Below are 14,937 nucleotides of genomic sequence, written 5' to 3'. Positions count from 1 at the left end.
AAATTTACTTGACGTGAGGGGAGAACCAGGAAAAGAAGGACCTTCAGGGCTTCCTTATTCTGTGGGCAATTATCACCAGAGAGGGGTGGGCGAGGCGAGCTTTCTGAGGGAAAGCGGATCTGCACAATCTGACTCTGGTCAACACCAGCGTGGGCACAGGATTTTGTCTCAGTTTTCTGATTTAAGCATTTTTCTAAATGGAGAATGCAGTAGGGAGGAAATTGCATCATGTCCCGTCCAGCCACTGCCCTTCTCTCTCAGGACAAAAGTCATTATGTCTCATGTGCATGAATTGCATTTTCTCCGTGGTGTTTACACATAGCTTTGAAAACTAGGAATATAAATATGCCAGAGTAACTATTCACCACTCTTGTGTTGGTCATATTAACTTGCACCGATTTTGAAGTTATTTTCAGTTCTCATAAAAACAGTTAAAATGATCATATTCACCATATGTCGTGTAAGAATGCATGTTTATAAGAGAAGTGAGTTATAAAGAACCACTAACATGTACTTAAATACATTTTACTCTTTCAATAAATTTTGCACCTTATTTATTCTGAATGATTTATTTCATAGTTATGCTAGATTAGCTGCTCACCAAGTCAACAGAAGTCAATAGTCTCACATTGTATTGTGCGAGAAATGACTAGACATACACATAGAAGCTTTTTATAATCAAATTCAGTGTTAGATAATTACTACAGAAATGGCTCTGGTGATATTAAGAATTTTTATGGAATTAATTTTTACAAAACATATCCTATTATCAATTAAGCATCTATTAAATAAATGCATAACTGCCAAAAACCCATTAGGACTTTATTCCTAAAATAGGAGAAAAGGATTGTTTTTAAATCCTATGGACTCACATGAGCAATATTATAATAGTTTCACTAAGCGTCATTCTTTAATGTGTTAAACGGCATTTTATTGATCATCTTTTTTTACTTGGAGTCAAAACAACTGAAAAAATGTCACAGAGCCATAGAGTACAAGAGACTTCAGGGGTATTTTTAAATCCTTACCCTTAACTAGACTGTCAGAGATGAATTCATTGAAACATCTTGCTTTCAAGGCTAAACTTAAAATGTCAAAACTTCTAAAGATAGTCACTTAAGTACCCTATACCTCTCTGCTACTAGAGGCAGTGGGTTAGAGTGGCTAAAACACAGGCTTTGGGGTGAGACTGAGCTGGAGCTGGACTTTGGCTCTGCATTTTCTAATGGTGCAACCTTCTGTCAGTCACTGAGGCCCTCTGACTGTCAACCTTCTCACCTGCAAAGCGAGGGGATTGCTTGTACACAAACCTTGTAGGGTTGCTGTGAAGATTGAGATAACAGAAGTGACTAATACATAGACTTGACACACTGGATGTGATAAAACAAATGGAGAACAGGAGAACACACTATTCCCTGCATCTGAAAAGTCTGTCCAGTGTTTCTGGTGTTTGAGCTGTGTTTTCACGCCATTATCTTGTCATTGGTAGTAAAGCCTGGGGCACCGGGTTTCAGCCAGAGGAAAGTGGGCCGCCTCCTCGCCAGCAGGACATCCTGTGAGCTACAGCGTGACCGTGGCAAGACTTTGCTTTCCAGAAAACCAGTTTCCAAGTCCTTCCAGCTCTGATCATTTCTCTTCTTCTAGCCCCATTAAGCTTTCCCCCCTTCCCTCTTGTATCATTTCTTAAATCATCCCATATCTTAAAGTGGACCCCGCCACACGCTGCCCACGTTCTGCATTCCCCCACCCCCGGTTGGCATCGGGTTCGCTGAGCGTTTGATCCGGGACCAGTGTGGAATCACGTCCTCAGTGGGGACAGCCTGTCAGTAACCTTCTGTGCAAACAGACATGCATTCCAGTTTGTACAGGCAGCACATGGGATGGGAAGCTGGGCTGAACTGTGAGGACTTTGCCACAGGTGACTGTCGTGGGCTCTGTGGCTGCCCACTCACTTTGGTGAGTGATGGAAAGATGGAAGAAAGCACTTTGATGCTTTGGGGCTGCATAACTGGCATTGCAGTAACAGGAATAGGAAAAACAGGTGAAGAAGGATACTGGAAGAAAACTGAGGCAACAGCGAGGTAATCAAGTTGAAAAGTATACCAGGCAATAGTTAACTGTACCGTATGATTAAAAACTAGTTAAGAGGGCAGATGTGATGTTAAGTGCTCTCACCATAATAAGATAAAAAGTTTTAATATACCAAGAAATTAGAAATGTAATACTTTGGAGACAAATTTTCCCACTTACACATGCCTTAACCCTGTTACCCTGATGCCTCTCTGCTGTCATTTACTCCGTGCAGCCCCGAGCACCTCCGGCTGTTGATTCTGCAACAGCCTCCTAACGGGTCTCCACGCAGCCTCACTTCTGCCCCTCATTAACCGAATGATCTCGGACGGGTTATATAATCTACCTGTACACTCAGGTTCCTCCCTTATAAGCTGGGCATCACATGAGTATCCAGTTCGTATGGTTTGTGGGGGTGCACGTCGGCTCCTATGTGAGCAGCTCTCACCGCGTTGCGCGCCCCGAGAAGTGCGGCCTCAGCGCTCTCTTGTGGTCGTCGTGACTCCTACTCTCACCCCAGTTCGAGCGTGATCCTCCCTGGCTCCCTATTTCTCTAAGCATAGAAGTGCAAAGCCTGTAACGGCCCAGCACAGTTGTTGCCCAGCCAATTCGCAGGGTCGGCTCGAGTGGACCCTCCCCGTTCCTAAGCTCCTCACGCCCCGGAACGTGCTGCGCCCCCTGCTCTGCATGCCTCCCCCTGTGGCCATCTATCCGCCTCTCTGGTCAATGTATCATTCTACTTTCAGCTGGCTTTTCTCTTCCTGCATATCTAGAAATCTTCATTTTGACATTAAATAAGCATTCGAGGGCATTATCATGTAACTATTCACAAAACATAATGACTATGGCATATGACATCTCTTTTTTTCAAACAATTTCCTCAGTTACAATTTTACTTTGTGCTTATGACAATTAATTTGCTCTCTGTTAGTGGGCAGAATAACAGGGTGTTGGTTTGCCCACCTCCTCCTGTTCTCTCTGCCCATCTTCTCATTCCTCAACCAGGCTCTGATGCTAAACGTATCAGCATAGGAAGGAAACAAACCAAAGACCAAGACGGGGAAGATGAATCAGCACCCTGATTCTCATTAGCAGCTGCAGACAGAGCCCTAAGTATCCTGAAATCAAATTTATTCTTGGCAAGTCCTCATCTTCTGCAAGCATTTCATCCTATTTAGAGAACAGAAGGAAGACAACAGCACAAATGATCTAATAGGATCTCTTGCCTTTCTTAATAACTATTCTTAAATGTGTCCCTCATTTCTCTCTTCATACTGAATAAAACTATATTTTTTAACTTGCAAATTGGTCATTTACAAACTTTTGGAAATTGAGTTTTCAACTAGAAGTCTTCAAAAGTGTGGCCCAAATGCCCTATGACTGTTTATGGTATGTATGTCTGTCAGGCTGCATCAGGTTGTATAATTAAAATTAGTTTAATTTCATTGTATGTAAATTATATGCCAATAAAAAAGATAGAAAAATAACATAAAAAGCCCTGACAAGTGTTCCAAGACATTAGATAAAGGGAGAAAAGTTGTAAACCAACATTACAAGAGAGTGGCTTAAAATATGAGAGAAAACATAAAACAGATTATTAATCTTAAGGCAAAAAGAGGTGGGAGCAGAGGTGTGAAAGATAAAGAGAGGTGGGCCGACATTTTCAGGTGGGCTGGGGAGGCTGACAAGAACACTTGTTTGGGGGAAGTAATGTTTCTGGTCCTAGAAAATCTCTAGTCCTAATATTATTTCTTTTCTGTGAGTGACATACACCAAGTGGAGGTCCTCTCCTCCTTAAACCTTTCGGCGCGTGTGGACTGACGCGTGCCCTCCCATGTAATACCAAGCATGTGGAAAGTACTGTCATGACTGTGGGTCCCCAGGCCACGTCCTAAACCCGCGATAGGTGGAGATGATAATTGCAACTCTCAGAACACAGGGTCCTTGACCAGCCAGATGCCCATCGTCCTTTAAGGGTCCGGTTGCCACTGAACATCATGATTGGAACAAATAGCTCTTAAAATCAAGTCTCCTCGCAACCGTGCCTTCTTTGGCTTGATCAGGGAAAGAAGAGCTAAAAGGTACTTATTTCCTCAGCATCGCTGAGAAACCTCTGGTTCCGGGCACAGCAGGGGGGAATCTCTCACCGTGAGGCGGTTACTGGTCTTGCCCATTCGATGAGCTTGCAGTACTGCACATAAATAGCCTCTTTCCTTGGGAGAAATACAACCCCAAACCTCTCAAATGTTCCAGAGTCCAGGAGTCAAAGAACTCTGAGTATTGGAAAGCTGAGCAAACCAGAAACTATTAGAGGGAAGTGAGGTGGGGGTAGACGGTGGGTGAAGAACCCTTCCAGGATTAGAATGCACGACTTGGTGACATTGTGAAGCCATCATAATCCTTTTCCAGTTCCTTCACTTTCCAGATCAGTACATGTACCTCCTTAAGCACTTAAGAATAAAATAAAAGTAGTTCATAGTGAATTTCTATAGACATTGAGAGCTATGCAGAAAATATAAAGCAAATCGTGAAGACACAGCATTTCTGAACATAAGAGGAATGGATTAAGATTAAGTCAACCTCTAGTTTGTTTGCAGGTGAGACTCATCTTCAATGCCTGAATAATTTAAATAGTTTCTTGGCTGAGAGTTCACTTCCAAGAGCTGAATATGTTATGCATTGAGCATAAAAGGCCCCACCTTTGATTAATATTTACTGCTCAAACTTTTTGCCACCATGAAGTACTTCCCAAACACTCGTGGGAAAAGCGCTGGCTCAGTCAAGGAGCTCCCACCAAACATGGAAACACCACCTTCCCAAGCTCCACCCCCTCTGTAGACAGGATTTGTAATGCTAATCCGAGTGCCTTCTTCCATTCTGGAACAGAAGGAAAAATTTCAAAGGAATGGAGTTATTCACTGTGGTGCTAAGAGACAACATGTTTTCCCAGCATTTTTCTTTCTTAATGTTTTTTGGTATAAGAATTTGTGCAAAAATAGCGTTTGCCTGGTTATTTATTGTGATGACAAATAGCGGCCAGTTCAAGAGCGCATTTCCAAGGTTTCTCATCCTGGAAGGGTAATCTCACTTATTACTCTTCAGTACCTGGTTTTATTCATGATGCTGAAACAAACCATTGACTCAGTTAAACACTCAGTCTAGTAGTTTGGAATTTAGAGACCAAAAACCCCCAATCAATTGTTAGAAATTTTCACCTTTAGTCCAGTTGCTTTTGCAACCTGGATTCAGTCATTTTCTGTGTAATTTATAAATCTCACTAATGCTTCAATTGATTTTAAAAAGCCAAGAGGAGACTTGGATTTTGTGTTTTCTAACATACAGGATGCCCGTCAGAATCAAGCACTTGCTTGGCATCACCGCTGATAGGATCAGTGTATTCATAGATCAGACAATATTTCTTAAATCTGTCACTACAAAGTACTAGGTGTCACTGCACTTTTTCCTCTTGGATAGATTCTGAAGCTGAAAATCTGCCTGTTGAAGTACCACTCTAGGTGGCCTAGCAGTTTGTTGCTTCCCAGTAATTTTCACTGTGTTTCTTAAAACTTGGCATCTGCACTGGTTCCTCAGGGCTCTCTGGGGAAAAGGGAAAATAGGCATGCATTTTTACTTGCATATATATATAGTATCTCTCACAATCAACTTTTTAATCCAAAAATTATAAGGTAAATCTGTGCTAGACTTTCTAAATAAGTGAAACTATATCTGGACTGCAGTTAATAATCCATAATAACTTCTATGGAAAATATATGCATTTAAATGCCCCAATTTAGTACATTATTAGGTACAGCTCTTTAGATTAGCTTTTTTTCTCATTTAAAGCAATTTGCTTTATGCAGCTGCTGGGAAAAGAAAAGAATTATTCCTCAGGTATTCCAATAAGTCAGTCCCAATTGGGATTAAGCTTTTGTTCTTTTCAGGATATAAAATGTATTCTGTCACTTCTTTTTAATTTATTAATTTTTTGAATTGTACAAAGTAATCAAAATACAGTAGTAAATTTATGACCTCAACAAAGTTAACTATAGCACTTTTTCTTTGAAGGATGCCTACAATCACCACATATTTTACTTCACATAAAATTTTATTGGCTGAAAATCTTAATATTGCTTTTTTTGGTGGAAAGTCATCATTTTCTGGCTATGTATTCCATGGTTATATTTTACTTCTCAAGTGTAATTTTTTTTTATTACATAAGGTTTATCTGTCCTTCGAAAACTTACACAGTAAGTGCTAAGTACTCCCTCTACATGAGCCCCACTGTTACACTGATGGTTCCCCTGAAATAGTAGAAACCAGATCCGGCCACAGGGAAATGGCTGTGACTAAATTATGGTCACCCCCATGTTTACAAATAAACTACCTGTACTATACATAAAAAATGACTATAACAATCATCGTTACTAAGGGTCCCAACTTTTTCCAACTGTTTGGAATGCCATCTTTAACATATATTACATTTCCATGTCTACTGTAATCTATTTCCAGAACTTCTATCCACTGCATTGGTCTATTCACATATTAATACCACACTGTTTTCCTTACTGCAGCTTTAAAATGAGTTTTTGTTTCTGGTAGGAAACCTTTTTACTTTTCACTTACAAAATTTGACTATTCTTGCTTGTGTACTTTATGCACAAATTTTAGAATCATTTCATTTAGTGACCATACTTGAAAAAAATCCTGATATTTTTATAAGGATCATATTAAACTTTTGGATTAAAATGAGGGAGACGACGTATTACGATGTGACATGGAGTCTCCAGTCCTGGAACGTGGTTAGCCTTTCGGCAGGCCTCGAACTTTTCACATTTCTAGGTAACATGTAAATTTTTTCTTTATGTAGACCTTGCACATTCTTATATTTATTTCTAAATAGTTCATATTTAATACATTTTACCTTGTCATTTGCAAATATGAAAACTACTGATTTTTAAATATTGATTCTATGTAGTTTTATACCTTGCTACCTCCGTTTTTTCTTTGTTTATAGTAGGTTTTCAATTTTCCTGAGTCTACCTATAGTCTGAATACAAAAATAACTACCCCCAGACAACAGAAGAGCTACTTTTCCAGTATTTTGTATTGTTCTCAAAGTATCTTAGTTTGATAAAATGTAAATTGCGACTTAGTGAAACTTGCCATTTTCTTTGGTGTCTAATACACAGGTGGGCAGGAGAAATGATCACCTTTAGGTATGATATGCTGTGCCTTGTGGAAGGGGCTTTTTATGTATCATCTTATGAACCTAAACAACTTGATGAGGTAGGTCCTCAGTCATTCCCATTGCACAGATGAAGAAACTGAGAAGCAGAGAGACCCTGTCCAAGGTTGCGGGCCAGTAAGTGGCCGAGTGAGAATCTGAATTCAGAGCTCTGGCTCCAAACCAAATGAGGGATTAGCCGAACAACGGTCTCTAGGTGACAGGTTTTGAGGGGCTCTGGCACCATGGAGCAAGTTAACTTCAGGTAAAGAGGTTAGACTTGGCACCGAGGGTCGTTTGAAGGTCGCAGAATGCTTGTGAGTACACTGTCCGTGCTCTGGAACCAGCCACGATACCACGTTATTTCTCCGAAGCACACATATGGGTTATTTTACTAAGGAACAGGGTGCTGATTGCAGGCCACAAACTCATCTGTGCAAGAAACACAATAATCGCCATGCTGGATCCCTTATGATTTCATTACGGCTTCCCATTCCACTTAATGTTGGTTCATTCTGGGTAAGTTCAGTCGAGTCACGTCTCCTTTCATAAATTCAAAGGTTCCTCAGCCCAGTCCAGGTCCCTGAGTTCACTCCCTCAGAACCCCATCTCTGGAGTTGAGCAGGCCCATCGGGAAGGCTGGCAGGCGGCGACCCAGCCACTGCGTGCCCACATGGGCGTCCTGAGATGTGCGCTGTGCTGGCGGCCCTCGGCTCCCAGCTCGCCCGGACTGCTGATGCAGTGGGTCACGATTCTGCCCTCGGGGCCAGCCCCGTTCCAGCCATTTCCGTGGCCTTTCAGGGACACGGCAGGGTATCTAGATATTCTTTCAGGGTTTGCAGGATTCTGAAGCTACATTGAGCTCTCTCCAACTGGTCGTTATCAGATACCAATTTTTATCTATTTCTCCTTATTGAAGGGAGAGTCATAAGCTTTGACATTCCCTTTGCTAGGGACTGAACTGTCATCCACAAATTCCTATGCTGAAGCCTTAACCCCAAAAGTAACTGTATTTAGAGCTACAACTTTTAGGAGGTCATAAGGCTAATAAATCATAAGGTTAGGGCCCTAATCTGATAGGATTAGAGGCCTTACAAGAAGAGGCTTTACAAGATCTTTCTCTCTCCATGTATATGCGCAGAGGACAGGTCATGTGCTCATACAGCAGGGAGGTGGCCACGTGCAGGCCTGCAAGAGAGGCCTTGCCAGAACCCGACCATCTGGCACCCTGACCTTGTACTTCCAGCCTTGAGAACAGTGAGAAAATGGATTTCTACTGAGTCACCCAGTCTGTTTTGTTATGAGAGCACAGGCCGACTAGGACACCTTGGACTCCCCCTACTGATGGCTCCGCTCTCGGATCCTCCACCCCACATCTGCCTGGGGTTCCTACCACCCTCCAGCTCCCCTCTCCCCACTCCAGCCCCCAGGGAAACTTAGCATAGAGCCTTCCTTTTGGGCGACCACCTCCATGAATGGCAGGGAGCTCCTCACTTTCTGGCTTTTATCTCAGAAAAACACCTTGTCTAAACAGGAGAGAAGCAGGGTGACGAAAGTTGGAGTCACTTGACTATGTGTTCTGTCTAAAGTTATGCTTAGGTCCTTGCCTCTGAAATATGAAGGATAAGCACTGACTTCTCTCCTTCATCTGGGATGACTTGTCCTCAAGGCAGTAGTTGCTCTTAGTTGGCAACTCTTATGAGGACAGGATACAGGATAACAGAAAATCTTAGGTAAAAAAATCAATACTGAGCATAGGAAATTGAAAATGTCAAAGCTGTGATGATATTATAATAGGTTACTTAGTCTTTGAGGTGGTAAGGGACAGGACTACCCATGTTACCCAAGATGGTGGGAGTCCTTAGAAAGGACACCCCAGAGTGAATTAATGCCAGAAACCCTCCATAGCTGGGCAGGCCCAGGGAGACCTGGGAATGGCGCATTGTTGAGGAGCGCACTATAGTTAGAGTGACCTCACAGCCATGCTTGCGACCCCATGCTCATCACCCCCTGGAAACAGGTGTCCACTGAAACCCCAGAATGGGCTATTCTTCACTCTAGAATTTCAGTATCTGCTGGGTTTCCTTGGTTTCTGTTGTCTTTCTTTCTTTCTGTTTCATTTGCCCCTAGAGAGTGTCTCAGTGGGTTAGCTGGTCACCAGCACACTCCTGCCAGACTATCTCAGAGGCCCCAGGCTCCCTGATATCTAGGCCATCAAAGATTGCGAACTAGCCACATTAGAGACCAAACAGCCAAGAGACGAGTTTTGTTCACAACACACAGTTTCATAAATGCGAGCCAACATTGAAAACCTGGAAGATCTTGCTAAAACCAGGGTTCTGCCTTTTCCTGAAAAATGCAAATTGGTTAACCCTGAGCTCACGATGGAAAGCCGGATCAGCCGGCCTGCGCATGAGCTGTGACTGTCCCTGGCATCAGAGTTGCTCCCTGAGCCCAGCAGCCCTTTCCACTCACGCAGGGTGTGCTGAAGAGCTGCGTGCGCCCTCGCCACTGCCCGCCCGGGAGCTATTTCAGTTTGAGACTTCTGTGACCTTTGTCCAGGACAGAGGTCTGCCCGGGTGTGACAGGCATTTAGAGAGTCACATGGCAGAAGGAATGCTAGTAATGCGACAGGAACTCCCTTATTTCTTTTGGAAGAGGGCCCTTCCGTGAACCAGGTATTAGAGTTTCAGGAACTGTCTGGCAATTCCTGAAATCTTTCTGAAAAAGAGTAACTCAGAGTTTCAGATCTGGGGAGACCCTCACGACCTGGCCCCCTCCCACACCGCCCAAAGACTCACATTCCAAACATGGTCGTCCCTCGTCACTTCTCCTAGGACTTATTCCTAGAGTCAGGGGAGTCAGACACCGGGACTGAGGCCTCCTTATGTATTAAAATCTTAAGCAGCAGAGTGTGGTTCTTACCCGTGGTCTCTCAAGCCCACCCTTTCAGCATCGTTCCATTCTTGGGGCCGGTCTTCTTTGACTACCACCCCACCCCACTGTACAACATCAGAGTCCGTCCTGGTTCACAGTCATTGCTGCTGTTGTGAAAGTCCAAACGTATTGAATCTAATTAACTGAAACCCTCGGCTTGCCAGGTTAGGCCCTAAGATCTGGAAAACGTCTTGACCGTCCTTACCTACAGTGCAGTGGAACCATCACGGACCTTCAGGTCTGAGTACAGCCTAACAGGCACAGAGTCCTTCAGGTAACAGCACCACAGGATCCTGCATCATCAAATATGATTTACCTGGATTTTGTGGTATATTCAACATTTTCTAAAGGAAAGTCAAATGCATTTGATGTTTTCTGTAACAGTAGAAGTAAATTAATTCATATCATAGGCTTTGATTAATGAGAAATTTTTGTTGGTCAGATAACCTTTTTCCTAGGTCTGAAGTCTTAGATCAGAGGCTGCTAACTCAGTGACCTGAGAGTGAGGGCATGACGAAGTTGGGAAAAAGATCATACCTACCCAAGACCCAGCATTTTTATACAGGTGGATCTGGGGAAACGAACCTCAAGGGCATTCCTATTTAATCCAGGAGTACCTTGTGAAGGACGAGTGGCATGTTCCCAGGCCTACAGCGCTGACAGCGCGCATCCTGGATCAGCTCCTTCTAACTCCAAATTCCCAACCCAGGAAGCTGTCCTGTCGAGTCACTGGTTACTGGTCCCTTTAGGTAAGAGGTAAAGCACTTCCTTTACACCATCCCCCCTACTCCATCCTCCGGCACAAATACCCAAGCTCTGTGCTAAAGGTAACGCCACATCCCCTCAGCCTCCTTCACTTCAATCACCCTGTGCAGCAGGAAGTGGGTTTTGCATACACAAACTACGTGCAAATGTGAGGCGGAGCTTGATCCTGGCACTCTTTCAGGAAATCAACTGCAAAAATATTCCTTCTGTGATTGCACCTCTGAATTCTGATTCCTCTCCTTTCTTAAAAACTGTCTTTTCCCAGCAATTTTCTTGGCCAGTAGGATATGAAAGTAGGTGGCATATCTCGTGACAAAGTTAAGGTCTGTGAATTCAAATCTTAACCTGCAACCAAGGGGTGTGCAGTCCAAGAAGCCACTGGCCAGCGCTCCAGGTCACCTTGTCCTCTGTGCACTGCAGAGTGGGGCATTCACTTGAGTCAGAGGGTAATAACTTGGAAGTGGAAAAGGTTATTTTATTTTTTACTGTGTCAACCCAGTTCAAACATTGATTCTAACAGTTAGCTGTGAAGAGTGACCTGGGCAGGAGGAACTTAATCTGGCTACCAAATAGGGATCAGAATCATGCATCCTAAAGTTTGGTAAGGATTAGATGGGATGTATACGTGTCCAGTGTACCGGGGAGATCAACAAACGCTAACGGCTATCACGCAGTGTCTAGCAGCGCTGAGCACAGAGAAGAGGGCTCAGCTGTTTTCTGCTGACATGTTCTGTCTCCTGATTACTTTCTGCTTGGTAAGACTCCATCACTTACACATCATCAACAATCTCTCTCTACAAAGTGCTTTCTTGTGATCCTCCAAGCTACCAGTGAGGAAAGTTAATTCTATTGTGTGTTTTAGAGATAAGGCATCTAAATCTAGAAAACTTAAGGGTATTAGCCCAGGGAACCAGGTGAGCATCTTCTTCTATAAAGTGGGTCAAGAATATTTCCCAGGACCCCTAGCCAGTAGAGCTTTCCAAACCCTTGTGCTGACTGTCCTTCCCCCACAGAGGCCAGTGTAACAGGGCAGCCTGCCCCACGGGCCACCAGGGAACAGCCCATTCCCCTCACATGACCCAGGGAACAATACTGGAGTGGGGCTGGACAGCCTCCCCCTGTCCAAGCCCCTGCTCTCGAATTCTCTGCTTCACAGGAAGGGACTTCTCTTGAGAAGCTGATTTATACTTTAGAACTGATCCTTGGAAGACTTACTGCAATATTATGTGATTATATGATTATTTATGTAGTCCCAGCTGAGCCTATAGAATCCAAGAACTTCAAAATCTATATCTACACTTACAGGTTTAATCAGCAGTCCCCCACATCGTTTACACACACACACACACACACACACACACACACACACAGATACACACTCCCCAAATATTTTTTTAAGTTCCAGACCACTTTTGGATGTGACTGTGTTCTCTCTATTTTGACATCCTTGAAGCAGCCTTAGTGAAGCTTAACATTAAAATCACAAGTCTTGTAGTTCAGACTGGACATAAAGTATAAACTCTGAAGGTGATCTCATGTGCTCAGAATTACGCATTTATAAGTCAAGTTGACTTAAAATATGGACCAAACAGAACATAGCATTTATAAAGGGAGCTTTCTTCACCCAATTTTAATTAATGTGATGGATATTTTCATGTTTATTAACAATGCTAATTAAGCCAATGCATTTTTTTTCATGCTATTTCTCTTTTTCATTTGGGTCTATGACAATTTGTAAAAAATAAATATAGGGTAAATGATGGTAATAAATTATGATCACAGTCTCTTGACTTAAGATAAAGGAAGACCAGAACAACATATTGCCCATTTTAGACACTTCATTTGTGGACTTTTTATACAAGATGAATTTAACAACTCCTCAAAGTGAAAAATAATTTCTGTTTCTATCATTTTTTATACTTGCAGGGTCTAGGTCAGAAGTAATAACAAAGAGGTAGCTTGGAGGGGGGCTTTATTTGGTACCCCCATAACCATCATCATCCTCACACCATAACAACCCCAAATGGAATAGAAAAATACAAACCAACCAGATTAGTACACTGAGTGCTATTCAAACTCGGCTCTGAAACCGTCCCTGGCCTGCCCATTCCAGAAGATACTGTCTCAGAGCTTCTCCTGCCGACAGTCTAGAGGCCCCACTTGGCCTGATACCTCTGGGCTCACATCCTCACCGTAACCATCATTCTGCCTTGTACACGTCTGTGTCATTGTTTGGACATAAGAACATGGAATGGCGGCACAAACACACAAAACAATAACATAAAACAAGCCACCTGGACAAGGGACTCATTTGCACAAAAATGCTAGACCAGTGGCCTACACTGTGATCTTTGTTGAGCTACACAGCTTTTCTAGGCCTCAGTTGCTCAGCCTATCGAAGGAGGGTCTTGAAAGGGCTGATCTCAGGAGTCCTTCGCGATGCTCAGAGCCCTGGATTCCTGGGTTCACCAAACATCTGAATCTGGGTTGGTTTCAACACCTGCTGCTGCTCCGATACATCCGGGCCTCTTATGCCACCTTCAGCCACTTCTCCGGGGAAGCGAGACGTGCTTACAGAGCAGAATGATGACAGAACACGGGGCCTAGATGTGGCGCCAGGAGGGTCCGCTGCCCTGCGACCCTTCCGGCCCCCCTCCACCAGGTGAAAGGCTGTGGGGGGCGGAGACAGCCCGGGGAGCCGGGGAACCCAAGAAGCGCGCGTTCAGGCTTCTCTCAAGTCCCACCTTCTTCCTTTACCTACACTCACAGTGGAAACAAAGGGAAATGTTTCAAAAGGAAAGTTCTTGGCTCTTTCTTTTTTTCTTTAACACGAAAGGAACTTATCTGGAGAAGGGAAAGAAAAAGCAAAACAGAGAAGCGGACAAGGGACTTAGGGCCGCCGCAGGAGGCCTCCCGCCTCTGCCCCAAGGGCCGTCAGGGCCCAGCACTGGGGCCAAGGGCCGGGCCGGGGCTCCCCCCACTGGCCGCCGCGCCAGGCCAGCCTCGGTCAGCAAAGTGCCGGCCCCATTAAGTGGATCTAATTAGGGCTGCAGACTTCAAAAAGAGGATTTAACCCAAAGCAGATTTAGCAGGGGAGTGTGCAAAGGCAGCAGCACCCCCACACCTGACCTTTGAGAAAATCCTTAAAGCTTCACTGCCTCGGGCCTCCAGCAGGTCAGGCACGGTGGAGGCCTCGGAGGGCAGAGAGATCCAGAGATGCCAACCTCAGTTATTAGAGGCTTGGTGGAGGTGTTTGATTAGCATACAGGGTTCCTGCTGACTGGTCAGGGGGTCTGATCTGGGAAAAACCTGGACAGTTTATACTGAAAGTATAGAGCCCTTAAGTATAACCTGTGGGGTCAAAAATACAATTTCGAAACCTTAAAGTGGTTTGATATTTAAGTGAGAGTAAAGGTCTCTTAGTTCCTACCTAAAACCTGAAAGTCCAGTGACAAATTAGTGGTGCTGATCAAAGCATCAAAAATACCTTAAGACAATGTTTTTAAAATTTTACTTCGATTTCGAAAAGCTTCTACACAGCACTTTGCTTGAGGGAAATGGTTGTTGTAGTTATTTTAGGAAAACTAAACTCCAAAAAGGGGACAGGGGATTGGAATTGTTCTTCGAGATGAACATGAAGTTAGTAAATAAATGTGTCTGGGGTCGGCCTGTTGGATAATGAATGTAAAAGTACTTTGTGAACTGTAAAGCTCTCCACCATGTGTTTTTGTTTCTTATGCTCACAGAACAGACAAACTAGGAAAACAGAAAAGAAAGAAACAGAAACAACCTGGGCAGGTAGAGGCTCTCTACCCAGGGCTCTCTACCTGCACTGCATTCAAACTGACAATTCTAAGGGAGCTGGTGCCCTGGGCATTTGGCTCAGGCAGAAAAGACACGTTCTAAATCAAATAATTCATACAGTGATCAGAAAACGATTA

The 14,937-nt window shown here is 43.7% G+C and overlaps 1 protein-coding gene across 5 annotated transcripts in view; it reads right to left on the bottom strand.

The window, feature by feature from the left end:
* FILIP1 (filamin A interacting protein 1) overlaps window positions 1-14,937 on the bottom strand; it is a 156,018-nt gene that overhangs the window by 25,334 nt on the left and 115,747 nt on the right. The window lies entirely within an intron of this gene.

The sequence above is a fragment of the Manis pentadactyla genome, chromosome 16 (assembly GCF_030020395.1).
Source record: "Manis pentadactyla isolate mManPen7 chromosome 16, mManPen7.hap1, whole genome shotgun sequence".
Lineage (NCBI taxonomy): Eukaryota > Metazoa > Chordata > Mammalia > Pholidota > Manidae > Manis > Manis pentadactyla.
Note: the sequence above shows the minus strand (reverse complement) of the source record. Positions and strands in the feature narration are given on the sequence as shown.